This window comes from Thalassophryne amazonica, chromosome 3, assembly GCF_902500255.1.
Source record: "Thalassophryne amazonica chromosome 3, fThaAma1.1, whole genome shotgun sequence".
Taxonomy (NCBI): Eukaryota; Metazoa; Chordata; class Actinopteri; order Batrachoidiformes; family Batrachoididae; genus Thalassophryne; species Thalassophryne amazonica.
The window spans coordinates 9,425,810-9,431,809 of record NC_047105.1 but is presented as its reverse complement, the minus strand read 5'-3'; the positions used below and the strand labels follow the sequence as shown (position 1 = coordinate 9,431,809).

At 43.6% G+C, this 6,000-nt stretch overlaps 1 protein-coding gene across 1 annotated transcript in view; it reads left to right on the top strand.

The window, feature by feature from the left end:
- Positions 1 to 279: 279 nt before the first annotated feature.
- Positions 280 to 6,000, top strand: part of LOC117506091 (metabotropic glutamate receptor 4-like) — a 771,651-nt gene continuing 765,930 nt past the window's right edge. Inside the window, exon 1 of the mRNA XM_034165608.1 lies at positions 280 to 638. The gene's annotated coding sequence lies outside the window, so the exon portion shown is untranslated. The remainder of the gene's footprint in view (positions 639 to 6,000) is intronic.

The following is a 6,000-nucleotide window of genomic DNA, read 5'->3' as shown; positions in this document are numbered from 1 at the left end:
GAAATCACATTTCACCAACACCGCGGTTGCTTGAATGTTTTAACAGTCGGCAGTCGCGCGCCTTTTTCTGTGCCACTAAATGTGCAAACAAGAAGAGAGTCTGAAGTCCGCGCCGACGGGCAGCACGTCGACAGACGGAAGGAGGAGAAGAAGGCTGTCTGTCACACTCCGCGCAGTCACGCTGTAATCTTGCGCTCCCCCCACCCTCCCCCAATCAACCCCTCCCCCCAGCCTCCACGTACTGATGGCACAGTTCGGTTTGCCGCCGCCGCCGCGTATCACTCGCCAGCGCCTCGGCTGGAAAGCGCACTCGCCTCAGGCGTGGAGGACACGCGCTTTTCCCGTGATCCTCTCTCTCCCACGGCAGCTGTATTAAGCGGAGTGTGGTCGTTCGGTTTGCTGCCCGCGCACCAGCCAAAGTTGGGACTCGACACTTTCAGCACCTCTTTTCGGCGGACAGCGCTCTCCGGATCGACGCAGCATCCAGACGCACGATGTGGATTCCTTTCGGATTTTTAAGAAACAATATTTAGATTGTCGTAGACAGAAGGAAACAGCGTTTTGTCTTGTCTTTTTTTTTTCTGGTGGTGATGTGGGTCACTTCTTCGAAAATGATTCTTCGTAGGCAGGAAAAAGCGGTGAGTAGAACTGCTAAAATAAAACCAAAACGGGTCAGTTAACGCCGTGATTTGATGCGTAATGTTACAAAAACATTTTTTTTCCAACTTGTATGATTCGCTGCTGTTCTTCAGTCTAACGATTTAATGATTTATTTGACCAGTTTTTCAGATTAGACCTATATGTTTTCTCCCCCTTTTTAGCAAGGGAGTGCAACGCCCAGCGCTCCGAGGTGCATTGATTGTTTTTACACGTTAAGGCGCAGCGTTTGTTAATCTGATACAACAATATTACAACATTAGGATTTTGGAAAGCAAGTGTTGGATCAGCGTATCTGCACCCCCCCCCCCCCCCCCCCGCACGCATTCACACAGATTTGTGTCCAGTTTTGTCTGTGCGTGCGTGCATGCAGGACTTCATTTTCCTCATCCAATTCTCATCTGCAAAACCTTTGTCACCCCTGACACAAGAGTTGAGTCATGTAGAATGGTGGGGTGATGGGATGAGGGCCACCTGGCTGGGTGGCGGTGATCCATCGTTGTCAGTCACGGTTGTGCAGATGTGCAGCCTCCTGGCACTGCAAAGCAAGCTTGGTGGGGACAGACCTGGTCAGTCTCTGATGTGAGGCTGCTGTCTTGTAACCTCAAGCAAACTTTAATGGCTTACTTAGACATGCATGATTTTTACTTCAAAGCCATTATTTTGCTTTTTGGTGGTGGAGGGTGCATATAATGCTAATATTTCTTGGTTGGCTGCTGCCTTGAAAATTATGGATGCAGAGGTCAGGCTCTAACATGATATTAATGCTGATACCAATTCATGTTTGCTCCCTCATTGCAGAACTGGAGATGAGCTTTGTGCTCTCTTATTCTCATAGGTTCCATTCATAGTGGGGGGGGCAATTGCAGCCAAATATGCCATTGTCTGCATTCCCTCTGAACTTACAGCCAGTAGGGGAAATGTTCCTCATATCAGTGCAATTATCTAAAGAGCCTGAGTCAGCAAAAAGGCCGTTTTTAATTCAATCCCATCCAGCCTGTGTGAGCTCCCATGAGAGGAATTTTATGTCTTACACCAGGTTATTCCTGTTGGCATGTTTCTTCACAGCTGACTGATGACTTACCTTGATCCAGCTACCAAGCATGCTTAAGAAATCTCCTCCGGGGGGGGGGGGGGATTGTGAGCCGGGCTGTGCGGAATATAGCTGGGAGAGAGGTGCAGCAATTCAAACAGTCCCAGATTTACTTTTGCAAGGCTCTCCCAGTTTAACTTGTCTTTGGAGTTGGCTTAGCAGGTGCACAGCCATTGCAAGAGCCCCGGTTTCCTATATTGCACTTTTCTTTTCATTTTTTTGTAGTATGTGCCGGGGCAGATTGTGTGCAGCTACGAGGAGATGTTGTACTGTTGCCTCATTTCATCTTTAATAATACAGGAGGATGCACCAGCATATATACTGCAGGCCAGCCCGGCCGATGCTGTTTTACATTTCAGTCTGCTGGGAAAGGGGATCAAGTAATGAACACATCACATTCATTTGATGGAAAGCACAATGATCAAAGTGTGTGTGTGTGTGTGGGGGGGGGGGGGGGGGGGCATTTCAAGAGGAGTCAGGGAGCTTGCTTCTGTTATCTGCAAAGGCTCTCCACTCCCAAACTTCAAACCATCCCCCCCAAATCATTTCCATCCAGTATCCACATCAACTGTATCTGCTGCCTGGTTCCAAGAGCAAGACGTGGAGATAAACAAAACGTGCACACTGTCTCCCAAAACAGACCTGTGGTTAAATTCCCGCTAGACCTCTGTTTTTCCTGTTACAAAGCTGCAAAATGGCAAGTGCAGTATAGAACCCAGGTTCCAGCTTCATTCTCCTTGCAGCAGACACCATCTGCTCGCTGGGGAGGATTTCCAAACCATTCCACAGTAAAAACACTTGGAATGAGAAACATGGCTGCGCTACAATCACATCATTCTTAATTTTATGCATAAAAAAAAAATTAACTCGCCACATAGTCAAAGAGAAAATAAATGAAAATGGATCCACATAATGAAGTACTACGTGCACACAACTCTGCACCAACATAAAACCTACACAGGCGTGTGCATCGGGTGACCCTGGACCATCCCTTGGTTATGTTGCTTTAGACGTAGACTGTGTTTCATAATTATTGTATGGCCTTGCCTTGCAATGTGGAGCGCCTTGGGGCAGCTGTTTGTTGTGATTTGGCGCTATACAAGAAAAAAGTTGATTGATTGATTGCATTCTGTCGGAGCAAAAATTCCTTTGGCATGTCATCTGCTTCACAAAAACATTCCTCCAAGGTCAGTATTTTATTTTTTTTATAGCTTATAAGCAACAGTGACTTTAGTCAACACCAGGACTCTGACTGACAGTGAAGCTTCATAAATCACATGCCAGTAAAAGGCCTATTTTACACGTGCCTGCATGATCAAGCCCAGACATGTCCCACTGTGCCAACATTCCTATTTAACTAATTTATAAAAGAGCACAGCAAAATTAGTTGCCAACATGGCCCAAAGCAGGAGGCTCACTGGTTGTCCTACCATACTTCAGTCTGGCTTGAAGGTTCTCTTCTGCAGAAGTGGAGTTTTTCTTGCTCTGCAACCTCGCAGTCCATTCCGATCCAGGGTTTTGTCTTCTTTGAGACTTGGATTCCCGACTTGGCTAAATTATTCCACTCAAAAAACTGACTCATTGGATCGGATTTCCATCTAATAAATATATGTAGTCCCAACTAAATTAAATTACATTTTCTTGCATTGATGTGCTTCATTTGAGTTGGGGCTACATATATTAGATGGATTCCTGCACATAACTGAATTGATTTCATCCAGTTCATCCATGCATTTTTTTTTTTTTTTTTTTTGAGTGTAGTGTCTTGACAGGTGTTCTGGGGCCTTTAGACACATTTCTCACAAGTTTTCTTTCCAGAGACTTTGAAATCTTTCACTTCCTACTAGGGATGAGACAACTAGTCATATTAGTAGACTACGACTAGCTAACATCCGGCTAGTTGACTATTAGTCGACTAGTCGAAAGCCATTTATTGAGTTCGTTTAAGCCTTAAAAGAATAGCCCTGCTAAAGCTGCCACCCCTCCCTTCACTCATTGAAGAAAGTGTGTGAACCTTGGCAGGTGAATTAGTCAGCTGATACGGGTCGTCTATACCTAGTAAATGGATGCAGGTATTGTCTTCATGCTAGTGCTGTTTTTTTGGATTTATGATTTTGTGCTTATATTTGTTCAAATACATGTCCCATTTGAGTTTCACCATGAAGATATGAAATTGGTTTAATTCATTCAATGTCAAATTTAGTCGCCAACTAGTTGATAACTAATGGTACCCAATAGTCGACTAATGACTTTCATTAGTTGTCCCAACCCTACTTCATACCTCTGTCAGGCTGGTTCTGTTCTGTACTGTGTAGCTCTCTTTGGGCCCACTCACTGTACCACCTCAATTCCAATGAAGTTGGGACGTTGTGTAAAATGTAAATAAAAACAGAATACAGTGATTTGCAAATCCTCTTCAACCTATATTGAAATGTCTTTTTCCTGATTCTCTCCCCTCAGCCCCAACCAGTCCCAGCAGAAGACTGCCCCTCCCTGAGCCTGGTTCTGCTGGAGGTTTCTTCCTGTTAAAAGGGAGTTTTTCCTTCCCACTGTCGCCAAGTGCTTGCTCATAGGGGGTCGTTTTGACCGTTGGGGTTTTTCTGTAATTATTGTATGGCTTTTGCCTTACAATATAAAGCGCCTTGGGGCAACTGTTTGTTGTGATTTGGCGCTATATAAATAAAATTTATTTGATTTTGATTTATATTCAATTGAATACATCACAAAGACAAGATACTTAATGTTCAAACTGATAAACTTTATTGTTTTTGTGTAAATATTTGCTCATTTTGAAATGGATGCCTGCAACACATTTCAAAAAAGCTGGGACAGTGGTATGTTTCCCAATGTGTTACATCACCTTTCCTTCTAACAACACTCAATAAACGTTTGGGAACTGAGGACACTAATTGTGAGTCATGATTGGGTATAAAAGAGCATCCCCAAAAGGCTCAGCCATTCACAAGCAAAGATGGGGTGAGGATCATAACTTTGTGAACAACTGTTTTAAAAAATAGTCCAACAGTTTAACAATGTTTCTCACTGTTCAATTGCAAGGAATTTAGGGATTCCATCATCTACAGTCCATAATATAATCAGAAGACTCAGAGAATCTGGAGAACTTTCTACACTTAAGCGGTAAAACCACAAACCAACATTGAATGCCCGTGACCTTCGATCCCTCAGGCGGCACTGCATTAAAAACCGACATCATTGTGTAAAGGATCTTACGGCGTGGGCTCAGGACCACTTCAGAAAGCCACTGTCAGTTAACACAGTTCGTCGCTACATCTACAAGTGCAAGTTAAAACTCTACAAAGCAAAAGCGAAAGCCTTACATCACCAACATCCAGAAACGCTGCCGCCTTCTCTGGGCCCGAGCTCATTTGAAATGGACAGACGCAAAGTGGAAAAGTGTGCTGTGGTCTGATGAGTCCACATTTCAAATTGTTTTTGGAAATCATGGACGTGGTGTCCTCCAGACAAAAGAGGAAAAAGACCATCCAGACTGTTACCAGCGCAAAGTTCAAAAGCCAGCATCTGTGTAACTCTGTGAATGCATCACTTGCTACTGGTGCATTGTTGAGACATATTCTTTCACATTTCTTCATATTTCTTTATACCCAAGGGATCCAGAGGAGGCGGTGCATCCAGTCAAGCCTCCGACGTTAGCCAGTGGAGGCTGACAGATGGGAATGGAGCAGTAACAGTGTACTTGTGGAGGTGACGTTGTCGTGGAGACTTAGGACAAAGTCCCTGATCACCAGAAAAGAGTTTTTTAGCTGTGCTCAATTGTTTAAAATATCTTCTTAAAGGTGTCCAGAAAAGTCATAGAAATCAAAGTTCCAAAGAAGCCATTTTTATTTTGCCGGCAAAAGGAAGCAAGTTCACAGCCTTCAAATAAAAAACAATAAAACACCAGAACAGCTTTGAAACACAATGATATTCAGTCACTTTGATGCCTTTACAGTTTCCCTGCCCCAAGTGGGTGGTCTTTTCAAACTCACACCAATAAAAACAGCTGTTAGGTACATCATTTGTTTCAGGTAATATGCAGGTGTGATGAGATAATTTCTTGTAAAATCCCCAGGCCATGTGAGTTCAACTCTGGGTCATCAAGTCTTGTGATGTTACTCTATCTTTCTTTTAATTTCAAATCAAGTGCTTTACTCAAATGACACCTTTAAATCCAAATTCTAGCCTCATACTTTCCTTCTAAAGTAAACATACATTTTGCACATAACATATGT